The sequence below is a fragment of the Adiantum capillus-veneris genome, chromosome 2 (assembly GCF_014529385.1).
Source record: "Adiantum capillus-veneris isolate H3 chromosome 2, ASM1452938v2, whole genome shotgun sequence".
NCBI classification, from domain to species: Eukaryota; Viridiplantae; Streptophyta; class Polypodiopsida; order Polypodiales; family Pteridaceae; genus Adiantum; species Adiantum capillus-veneris.
In genome coordinates, this window is record NC_140932.1 from 114,086,545 (window position 1) to 114,098,432 (window position 11,888).

At 37.0% G+C, this 11,888-nt stretch overlaps 1 pseudogene; it reads right to left on the bottom strand.

Moving 5' to 3' along the window:
• Positions 1–1,405: 1,405 nt before the first annotated feature.
• Positions 1,406–5,848, bottom strand: LOC147463415 (uncharacterized; annotated as a pseudogene).
• Between the last annotated feature and the right edge of the window lie 6,040 nt (positions 5,849–11,888).

Sequence of the window (11,888 nt, forward strand, 5' to 3'; positions counted from 1 at the left end):
TGGAGGTTTGTTGTGAAGAAGGAGGTTGTGTGCACGTTTTCTACTCACGTGTGTGTGTGTGTGTGTGTGTGTGTGAGAGAGAGAGAGAGAGAGAGAGAGAGAGAGAGAGAGAGAGAGAGAGAGAGAGAGTTTGCTTGTTCATATGTGTGTGAAAAGGTTCCAAAGCCGGGTCCACAAATAATGTTTTTCGAGCCCTTAAAGAGGCAGTTAGTGGTGGTTACTCATTGCACTATTATATGCTTATAGTATTCATAGGGGAATAATAATCATAGTGTTTCCCAAGCCCTTAGAGAGGCAGTTAGTGGTGGCTACTCATTTCACTATTAGGTGCTTATAAATTTTATAGGGGAATAATAATCTTAGTGACAAATCATGCATATTTTATTGCACGCCCCACTTTAAAAGTTAGTGGTGGACTAGTAGACGATTATAATATTCATATTGACAAATCATGCATATATTATTGCACGCTCCAATTTAGCAGTTAGCATTCGAGAAGTGGGACCCCTCATGTCACTAACACATGCCACTCTTCCATCACTATCAATGCTTTTTGAGAGCATGTTGCTTTAGCCTAGATAAATGTTACAAGGCAAGCAGCATATGCTGCACAAGTGAATCGGAGGTGCTAATCAAGAGAGATTTTTTCATTTTCCCTGTACTTATACAATGCCTATAGGATATGCAACTACCGGTAATGAGGTAGTTGGAAAATCCATGAAGAGCTTCACAAACTCCCCCCCAACGCACCCCTTGAAGAAAAGAAGATGTTTACACAGAGAGAGCGTGACACAAACAAGGCGATCCGGATGTTCAACCACCTTAATCGCGCTCGCAACACCGGAGACCAGGAACCCAATGATGGCTTTGAGACAATGCGAGAAGCTCCGGGCAAGTGGGAGACATGGGGGTACATAGACAGCTCTCGGAGGGCCGCTTTACAGGCGGAGATTGACCATTTGCTTGTCTGCAAACGCACAATCAACCTGGTCGACATCTCTGGCTCTAATGTGGTAGAAGATTGAGGCAAGATTTAAATAATATGCACTACTTTATATATTTAAATAAATATGCACTAGCACATGATAAATTGTACTAGTGTGATGCAAGTTGTACTGTGTGTGTGTGTGTGTGGAGGTTTGATTCCCTACCTAATCATGTAAACAACTTATTTTAATTATATGATGCTTATTTTAACTATATGATGGTGTTCCACTCTTCAGTGCCTTGGCGAGAATAATTCATATTTCAAGGTTTGGGACCGTCCCCTCCCTTTGTCTGACTTATTATTATTGAAGTAGCTATGGTACTTTTAATCAGCATGGTCTACTAACGCATCTTCAAGATCTGTCATAGCTTAGGGTATTGTTGATATCTTGTAGCTACACTGAACCGCCAAATGTAACTACAACCTGTTTGAAAGCCACAACGTAAAGAAAATCTATTTGAGTTTTTTATATAATGCAAGAAAAAGATGAGCATGTCTTTAGTATTTACCCTACTTTTAGTAGAATGTTGTTTCCTGTCCATGTAGGTGTTGTTGCAAACAAGGATGAATGCCTAATAAGCCAATTTGAAACTAGGAATCTAAAAAATATTGATGGTTGTACTTGTTTGGGCAGAGACCTCAAAGTAATGATACACGCATAGACTCTTGCATATAAAATAGTAATTAAGAACACTTTACTGAGTTGAAGAACTGCATACGTACATAAACACACACATATAAATAACTATATATATTGTATAAACAAGTACTTAAAAACACTTTACCGAGTTGAAGAACTGCTTACGTACATAAACACACACATATAAATAAATAAATAAAAAGATATTATATATACATATATATAAAATATAAATATTATATATATATATATTCTTAGACCGATAGTGTAAAGAAATACTAACAAGCAATCAAAATTTTGACAGCATAACAACGGGAAAAATTAAAATAAACCCATTCCATACTTGATTCCATGAAAGCTTGCCTAACTTTCGTTAAGCTTTCCCATTCTATGCTTGCTTCCGTGAAGCTTGCCTAACTTTTGTGTATACATGAAACCATGATTATGTTTCTAAACATGAACAAAAAGCATGATTATATTCATAAGCAATCAAAATTTTGGCAGCATAATGACGCGAAAATTCAAACAATAAATTTCCCATTCCATACTTGCTTCTGTGAAGCTTACCTAACTTTTCTGTATACATGAAACCATGATTATGTTTCCAAACATGAACAAAAAGCATGATTATATTGACAAGCAATCAAAATTTCGGCAGCATAACGGCATGAAAATTCAAACAAAAAAAATCCCCATTCCATGCTTGCTTCTGTGCAGTAGCCAATGCTCAAGGGAAGAATAAATTACATACACAAAAAAGCATGTGTTGGTATATTACTTCGGTAAATCCAAAGCTCTCAACTAACTTCTATCTAGCATAATAAATATGAAATCATGGCTGAATTGATAAGGACGATCAACACCAACAACATGTCTTCAGTATTACCAAAAAAGTGGCACCCAAACACCATGGTCACACGTCGTTCCATAAAAATCACAAACTAGAAAAAACGATAGATAATACCAATGTTGATGTCAATCAAGGGCAATGTGATCCGGGCTCATATTGTTGCCAGTCAGTCTCCTCATCGCTATCTGCATCAACTGCTGAAATAGCACGTACACATGGAGCCTTGAAGCGTGAAAGATGTTGATGGAAGACCTGTGGATCACTATCTACGCAGAGACAGTGTCTAGACAACTCAACGCAAACATTGCCCAAGCCACCACATCCAGAAAACATATCAACAATGTGATGTGCTCCGCAGTAAATGTACGCACAAGCCAGCTAAAAAAAGAAAAAAATATGCGCATTTTTACTTTATGTAACATAGTCCAATAACACATAGTAGGAAGCATATATTCTTACCGAAAGAAGTCAAGGCTACGCTCAGCGGCACCTCTAAGAGCGTGTCCTCCAATGTACTCTCCGTCGGCGCGCTCCACCAGTATTCTGGACTTGGCATTGAAAGAGTTGTTGTCCACGCTCTCTCCATCTCGTCGATCGTAGATATGACGTTGACCCTTATGATAAAACAATCCTAGCAATAGTGTTTCCACCTACAAATTACAATTAGAATGTGATCTAATTGAAGAAAAATACGAGCATGCTTTTCAATCAACAAATAAATTCACTTACTCTCTCATCTCAATGGTCTTTCGCACATAACCATCGGGGATCAAAACAAGGATGGTGTGCATCATTTTGAATCCCATCTCGATGGCATGGCTAGACACAATGCCAAAGTGATCAGTGGAGCTTAAGGTGATGTACCACCCATTGTCTGTCACATACTTTGAAGCTATTATGGCCACTTTCTTACTTAATTTTTGAGAGAATTGATTCCATGGAGGGACCTGCATAATACGCATTGTTAATTTAATTAAAGTTCCAAAACTATCATAGACTGTCCATTGTGGTTTTGAAGGATGCATACCTCGTTCTCCGAAAAATTTTCAACTTTAAAATTTGCTGGAAAATTTGCAAACAAAAGAGAGTCCACTTCATTGCTCTTTTCCCCATCAACATGGGCTGAATGACGAAAATCCAAGATCCTGCATACGATCAAATATATGTATTTTAAACATTCACAACACACACCACACATAGTTAGTCTTTCTTTTCACGTGTGTGTACCATTTCTCATACATCGAAAGAAATTTTGTAAACATCTAGCATGTTGCCAATAACGGTGACATCACAATCTATGGAAGGAGCTGCATAATCAGAAAATAAAATATTTCATCAAGAATTGTTTAGAAAGAAAGTGACAGCTAGATATCTTTACAAGCAAGTTTACCTGTGGAGCCTTGAGCACCTTTTTTGTTCTTTTTGGGAGACTTCTTGGGCTTCTTGGATCTAACAAAATCCAATGTTTCTTTATAGAGGAGATTGTACTATTATTTACTCTTTTCGAAGAGGTGGCTTTCTTGGAAGCTAAGCCAATCTCCTCAATACCATTTTCATTTCTTTCAAGAACGTGCTCTAAAGAAAACAAAAATATATTTCTCACAAACATAATCTAAATAGTATGATCACTTTAACAATTTTGTATTTTTTATAAATGCCAAAAAATAACCTTTATATAAGTTCCCTTCATCACGTGGGTAGGTGCCTTGAGTGTAATCTAGCCACCAAGGGCAATACTCAATTTCCCAAGAAATCAAACCATAATCTCTCATCCATAGTGGATACATACACTCCTCACAAGAGAGGTCCCTCCAACTTTCAACAGCAACTGGCGACTTCTCCAACAAAGTTTGATCGTAAAGTTTAATCTACATAAAATGCAGTTAACTTTATTTGAGCTCCTTTCCTAAGTGACTTATTTATTATACAAACTCTAAGTAAAAAATAGAATAACAACCATAAAGATATCAATTGTATTACCTGAATAATACTCTCCTCGAAGATTCCATAAGCTCTGGAATTTTTTCATCCGACTCTTTTGTGTTGAGCTTACTCCAAATCTCCACAAAAGCTTTATCAATGTGGTCCCTCAATTGGTGATGAAACCATGCTTCAAATCCCTCTGACATTTCTTCAATCATTTTCCCTTTGATCCTCAAGCATTGCTTCAAGATACTTCCCCAATACCACTCTTTACGCAAGTACATTCTAAATTTCATTGCACTAATATAACGCTCAGAAGTAACATTATCTACACGGCAATGCATCAAAGAGTGCAATATTTACTTTTTCCTATAGAGAAAACAATAAGCAAACCATAAATGCATTGATTCATTTTATGATTTCATGTGTATTTTTTATCCAAAAATTATTACCTCTCTGGTGATATTTTAGAAGTTACCAAAGAGTGGACCTTGTCTCTTGTAAGGCCCACTTGATCTTTTTCTCTTATCCAATTGAAGTTAAATAACAAAGAGAAGAACCCCTGGCCATTGGCGGGGTTGGCAATGGCCAACATCTATGTTGCATTAGCACGAGATCAAATAAAATCAATTTTTCAATCAAATAAATCAAATTCAAATGACATGTCAACTTACAATTTTGTAGAAATTCAAACATGAATGGTGAAAAGAGAAAGTGTTTACCTTATAAGCTCTTTCTTTGAATATTTTTTCTACTCTTCCTCGAGCAACCATTTCCTTTTCTGGCAGTGAAATCAAGGGATCATTGATCTCTTGCATCTCTTTGATAAGAGACAAGTCAAAGTCTTCCTTTTGTAGAGAAAATGGGAAAAAAAAGTAAGATTTTACAAAATAATGTCAAGATTTAGAAATTACATAAAAAGTGTACTTTAAGGCAAAAAAATATACCTTCCATATGAGCATTGCTAATAAAAGAGCAGGAACGTTGTACCAACTCTCTTTAGATGCCTTCTTCTCACAAGCAAGCTCTACCTCTATCCATCGAACCCAATCTTGGGGAAATTCTTTCATTAAAGAATCTTTGCTTGCCACAACCAGTTTTTGGAACAAGAAGATCTCCTGCCGAAAATTTGTGCTCACAGTGGTTCTACCAATCCTAAACCACAATATCTTAAATTAAATGGCAAGAGAATGACATAGATAAAGTAATAGCAATATCTTTCAAAACAACAAATGTGCCTACTCATTTTGAGAGCGCAAAGCTAGCATAAGCTCTCCCTCTTCACTTCTATCAACATAGACAAACTGACACTTGACAGAACAATGTCTCCACTTTATTATTGAAAATTCTACAACAACAAAAAAGAAAATTAGAAAGCATAGAGTAATACAAGACAACTTTACATTAAACAAAAAAGAATTCACTTACGTGTTTTTATTAAGCGCATCCATGTTTTCAAATGGTGATTACCATCCCAAACGATAAAATTTTTTCCCCTTAAGTCTTCCCACTCAAGGGGAAGGGAATTATCAAAATCATCGCTTATTTCTCGCCAAATAGGCCCCCATTCATCTTTGTCTAAGTCGGAAACATAATGTTGATCATGGCCTGGCTTCTTAAATGACACAAGAAATGGAGCTCCAAGAACACTGTATCCAGACATCTCAAACCTTTTAACCAAGCCCTCAGTGCTTGGACCCACCGCTCTAATGGCTTCATTTTTCATCAATCTGTAGAGAGGAATGCGAGGAGGTTCCCCACCTCTCTTTACAATAAAACCCTCTACAATATCCTCCAATATTTGACCATGAACATCCTTTCCAAATACTGTTGGATGATTGGCAGATTTAGCAACAATTGTCGTTGCTTCAGACACGCTTTGGGCCACCAATTCACCTTGTGTAGCATGAATATCTATGAACACCTCTTCTTCATGCACATCGCACAATATATATCCTCCTTTCAACGAACATTGGAAGAAGCAATGGAAGATCGTGCATTGGCCCTATGCCCTGTAGTACCAGACCTTAATGTGTATCCTACTCGTACAAGCAAAAAACAATAAGAACACAACTAGTTTAGTGAGTATGTGGAGACAAATAAAAAGAACACAAATAGCTTAATGTATTTGAACTTACTTTGAGAGATACCCGTCTTGCCACTCTAGATGGTGTACGAGCCATAATCTATCAACCATAAACAACAAAAATCTTCTTAGCAATGACAATACAAATATAAACTTCTAAATTTCGGTAGCATAACGGCGTAAAATGCAAATTAAAAAAAAAAACATTCTCAACTTGCTCATGGCAAGGAAAAATAAAAATCCACTTTAACATTTTTATACCTCTTCTCTACAACGAGCTGTTCTTACATCATTGTAATTGTTATTGTAAGTGTGTATGTGTGTATGCATGGTGTCTTGTATACAAGTGTGTTGATGTGTGTGAATGCAAGTGTTTATATGCATGTGTGTGTATGCAAGTGTAATATGTGTGTGTTTGTGCTATGTATGCAAGTGTGTTGATGTTGTGAATGCAAGTGTTTATATATGTGTATGTATGTATGTGTGTGTATGAAAGTGTGTTGATGGTGTGAATGCAAGTGTTTATGTGTGTGTGTGTGTGTATGTATGAGAGTGTATGCAAGTGTAATGTGTGTGCGTATGCATGATTGTGTGTGTGTTTGTGCTATGTGTGCAAGTGTTTTGATGTGTGTGAATGCAAGTGTGTATATGTGTATGTATGATTGTTTTACTGAGTGTGTGTGCATGCAAGTGTAATGTGTGTGTGTGTGTGTATGCAAGTGTGATGTGTGTATATGCATGAGTATCACTGTGTGTGTGTGTGTGTGCGTGCACGTGCGCTTACCTGCGCAGGCTCGCCCGATCCACCGGAGGAGGTCCAATAGGAGCTCCATTGGAGCGCGCTGCCCTCTCACAATGCCTTTCAAGGCATGGGGAAGCTCCAATGGAGCTCCTATTGGACCTCCTGTGGTGGATCGGGCGAGCTTGCGCAGGTAAGCACACACACACACACTCACACTCACTCACACTCACACACACACACACACACACACACACACACACACACACACACACGTGAGTAGAAAATGTACACACACACACACACACACACACACACAGTACCTTGTCTTCTTTTACTCCTTCTTCACAGCAAAACTCCACTTTCACTTCACTCCACTTTCATCTCCTTCTTCACAGAAAAACTCCACTTTCACTTCACTCCACTTTCATTTCAATTAAAACTGCACTTAAACTTCACTCCACTTTCATCTCAATTACTACTTTTTTCACACACACCATATATTACAAAATATGATATTGTGGTATAAAACACTCACACACACACATTCATTTATATGTATATATGTATATACACACACGAAGATATACACAAAATGGATTCATATATATAATTTTACTAAAAAAATACTACGTTTTTTACACACACACACACACACACACACAGCCATATATTTAAAAAAATGATTGTATGTGTTTGTGTGTATAAAAAATGTAGCATTTTTAAAGTTAAGTTATATACACACACACGCGCACACACAAGATGGAAAAACTATGTACACAGTCATACATACACTCTCTAGAGATAATTATATATATCTTAACTTAAAAAAATGCTACGTTGTTTACACACACCCGCAAAATCATTTATACACATGCACATTAATGTATATAACTTAACTAAAAAAATTATATATACACACTACCAAACACACTCACACACACATATATATATAATGGCAAGATGGAGGCATATATATAACTTAACTAAAAAAATTGCTACATTTTTTATACAAAGTCAGTCATATAGAATGCTACGTTTTTTATACACACACTCACACAATCATATATATATACACACACACACACACACACACACATACACACACACACACACACAAAAAAGATGGAGACACTATTAGACTGCATTAATTGCAGTCCTTGAACCACCATTTAGAAATTAAATGGCCCCTCAAATTTGATGACATATTCCACTGCTACGTAGTTAAAATTATAACTTACTAGTTTGAATGCACATACATTCACAACCATCATATATTAAATGGCGTACTAGCCAATTTAAATGCACTTCTTCAATTATGATTTTCATTATTCTTTGAGCCGTCACAAGATCTTATGCAAGTGTCTTTTCGTCTACCTACCAATCTTTCACTTTCATTAACCTTCACAATTTTCATTAACCTTCTCCAGTTTCATTAACCTTCACTTTATCTTTAACTTTCATTAACCTTTACCACCTTCACTTAATCCACCACAGTTTTCTCGCATCTCCACCCTGTAATCTTTTACTCGAGAGAATATGTACAGCATGAAAGTAACAATAGCTTGGAAGGTTGGTGGTCAGATAGTCAACCACGACATTCAGTTGAAGGGAAACTCATTGTTGCTTAGTACTTACTATTTGCAGAGTTTGCTGCCTCCATCTTGCCATTTTCAATTACTATCTGCTCTTATTGAAAGTGATTGTGGCCTAACAAAAGTCTTACTGCAACCACAGTGGGATAGTGAAGGTCATCAGCATTTCTTAATAGATGGATCTTTTTCGAGCTTGTTTGAGCTACTTCATTCAGACACGTTTATATAGGTATCTGACAATGAGAAAGGAAATGACAAAGAGATATCTGAAGATGTTTTAAGCATTGTGCATCTTGAAAGTAGTGGTGATGATATATGACAGCTCAAAACTCAGTCAATCGTCATTTGGATTCAACAAAATCCAGTGGCAAAAAACTTAAATGATCTGTTAACATTATGTGGAGCTCCTTTGCAAGTTGTTGAACTTCCACAACATTATGATGGAAATTTGTGTTTTGAGTTACGTGCGACTTAGTATAAAACAAAATGAATGACAGGGATGGAACAACGCTTTGATGGTCACTTGTGGACTCGCCCATCTGTGACAACCATGGCAATAGCATGCACAATTCATCTAAGCCACTGTTTGGGATGCATGCAGTGCAATTATTCAACATGTCCTCATTATATTAAGGAACAAGAATTTAATAGTAGAGATTTTCATGGATATTTGGACAGACAGGTAAAAAAGGACTACCTTGCAATGGAAGAGAATACAACAATAACTTGTCATTATTGTCAGAAGGTTGTTACTTGTGTTGCTGCTTGTCCCTGCAAAATCTATTATGTTTTGCCTAGAGATGGTACAATGTCGCGACTGGAAATACATGTTGGTAAACATTGTCATAATGTTAAGGCAGGAACCTCTAGGGCTGCTATTTCAAGAGTGCAGAAACTGGTAGGTGCAGTACTAAAAATAGAAAAGAGTGGCCCAAGAAAAATTCAAATGTTGGTGGCTCAACAACTTGTGCTTCACTCCTTGATTGGTGAGGAAGCTGAAGTTACATCCGATGTACAATTCAATGATTTTTTGGAAGAAATGATGCCACTGGTTCAAACCAAAGGGTAAGTAAGAGAAACTCAATTTTGTTCCTTGAATTTGTTAATTTTTTAACTATTATAAATTTAGCTTTCTTGTGATGCATCGTGTAGGTTTTCTTCAATTGTTTCAAAGGAGAGGAAGAGTCAAGGTGTTGTTATTGGGGATGGACATGATAATATTTTATTGCTTCAAAAAAATTGCATGTTTCCTTTTTTCCATGGGAGTAGATTTCCTGGACAGGGTGAAGAGGATGACAAGTGCTTTCTATTTAAAATGTCCACTAAGGGACTAGGTTCTGGGATTGATCTAGTAAATCGGATGAAAAGAACTGAAACTGGTGACTTAAGAAATGTGTGGGTACATTTGATTTTACCCATAGAATAGATGGATGGGCAACAATGTCATACTCAGTTTATGATCCAAGGTAATCTTTAAGTATTTAATATCTCATATTTTTTTATCATTAAATAAAAGAAGATGTGTGAAAATGTTTATGTTGAATATCTTGCAGCATACGATCACTACAAATAATTACTACATGTGAAACTAAAGAGGAGGATGCAAAGACTCAAGTTATTTTTTGGGAGAACCTTAATTCAACAATGAAAAAGTACGGACATGGTGCAGATGACTTTGCAGGTTTTATGTCTGATGAGGCTGGTGAAAATTGGAATGCTATTCGAACAGTCTTCAATGGCGGGCCAGATAATATCATGGACGGACGTGAACGGTCATGACTATTTCATTGGGAGTAGAGTCTCCACAAATATGCTAAAAAGTGGATACCTCAGCATCTAACAAATCAACACATTGATATGTGTGAGGAATGGAGAGCTTGTAAGACCATTGTGCTTGCATCTCAAAAGGCACTTTCAATTCAAAAATGGTGGAGACAACATCTATCTACAGAGAGCATCATAAGAGTGAGCAGATGGTTTAAATGGTGGGAGCAACGAATTTCACACTGGAGAGGAATTGGAACAGATGTAAGTACCTTTATGACAATTTATATTTTTAGAAAAATTTATTAGCTTTTCATACATGAAATTTATAAATTTTAATTCATGTTTTTTTGAATTTCATAGGGTGGTCTAAGTCCGTGGGAGCGAGCACAAATTCCCAATGTTAATTTATCAAAAAGTGTACATGCCAGTTGGTTAGCGGGTGAAGGTGGAAAGAGAAAAATATCCTTGTATGATGCATGTGTAACAGATGTTATAAACTCATATATTCAATGTGCAAAGTGTTTGGGATATACTACTGGGCGTTATATAGGAACAGGTCCCACAATGGAGACCTTGCTTTCTCGAGTTGAATCTCAATAAACTCCAACTCCAACCAACGTGGCCCATCTATTACATGAGGATGTTGCAGGGACTCCCATGTATGGGCAGCCAATTTTGCATGGAGACAAAGAAACAGTACAACGCAAAAAGAGGGGCAGAATAGGAACAAGTAGCTCCCATCGGCCGGAATATGTCATGGAATCTAAGCAACGAAACCATCGCGGTCGACCCAAAAAAATCAAGTTTGATACCCAAGGACCAAGTATTTCTAACATTCCGCTGCAAATTAGTGACAGTGATGATGATTTTGGATCTCAAAAAGAAACAAACACACCTTTGTCATCTCAAAGAAACAATATGTTTGAGAGTGATGCCACGCACCCATTGGGCCCTCAAGAGAATGCCCATTCAAAGTCAAAGAAAATGTTTTGGAATAGTAGGGAGGAAAAATTGTGACAATATCTTGCATAGTCGCTCAATTTGTCTTGTTGCTCCATGTATATGGTCCGAAAGAACGTTCAAGGGTAAAAAAATTGAGCAATGGTTATGGTTTTGTAATCATGATATTTTGCATACTCAATCGATCAAAAGACAAGTTAAAGATTTACCTCCTGCTCCAAATGTTTGGCCAATAGCAAGAGGGACAGATATCTCCACACAGGAACTTGCCGCGCTGCATCAGAGTGGATTTCGGACAGAGAATTCAATGGTAAATCCACAACCTCTTGCTGGTGACTGC